We start from the raw sequence: 1,156 nt of genomic DNA on the forward strand, positions 1-1,156 counted from the left end.
GACGATCGCGCCATGTCGCTATTCCTGAGCTGGATACTGCACTTGCCAACTGGGTGCTACACTGCCAGGCCAGCCGCATCATGATTGACGGTAATTTAGTGAAGGCTAAGGCCCTACGTCTGCAGAACAAAATGGGTTTGTGCGAGAAAGACAAACGAGCATTTCCAAATGGCTGGTTTGCCTCATTTCAATCGTCATGGCTTCGAGAGTTTTACTACTTTTGGCGAAAGTGGATCTGTCGACACTGCATCACTTCCAGAACAGCTAGCGAGAATCCGCTCCGTGGTGAAGCACTTTGCGCTAGCAGACATTTACAAATTTGGTGAAACTGGTCTATTTTACGACTTCTGCCCCGACCGAACTACTGCTCGTGAGCAGATTGAAGGCAGCACAAAGAGTAAGACGAGAATCACACTTTCCCTTACGTGTAATGCAGACGGATCTGACATGCGCGAACCGTTGTTCATTGGGCATGCGAACAAGCCAAGGTGCTTCAAGAAGAAAAGCGGCGCTGAGCTTGGTTTCAGCTACAAGAGCAACAAAAAAGCCTGGATGACAGGATTGCTGTTCCGGGACTGGCTGCGGGAGTTTGGTTCAGACTTGCAGCGTCAGAAGCACAACGTTGTGTTGCTCATGGATAATGCTTCTTCGCATAATGTCACGGAGTTGGAGCTGCAGAATGTGATCGTCCACTTCCTACCCCATAACACTACGTCCAAGCTGCCGCCCTTAGACGCTGGTATTATAGCGGCATTGAAACGCACCGTCAGCTACAGCACGCACTAGATCTGGAGGAATCGGAGCACAGTTGTAATATTTATGCGGTTGATCATCTGTGTGCTATGAGATGGGTAAAATCGTGCTGGAAGGACATCGACAGCGAGATTGTTCTTAACTGCTTTAAACACACTGGTATAGTACTTGGTCCTTCGTCATCCCGCCGCTCGAAGAAGGAGATCGACACAATGTTGCGCGGTGAGTTGCAAGAGTGCTTGCAGCTACTTCGAATCCGCGATCCGATGGAAATTGATGATTTCGTTTGCGTGAAATGGATACAGGGATGGAATCATTTACACGCGAGGACCCGCAAAGCGAGGCAAGTGACGAATCGTTTCTTGAGACTACCGATGATGACGACAGCTCACACAGGATGTTG

Source organism: Phytophthora parasitica (assembly GCF_000247585.1).
Source record: "Phytophthora parasitica INRA-310 unplaced genomic scaffold supercont2.227, whole genome shotgun sequence".
NCBI lineage: Eukaryota > Oomycota > Peronosporomycetes > Peronosporales > Peronosporaceae > Phytophthora > Phytophthora nicotianae.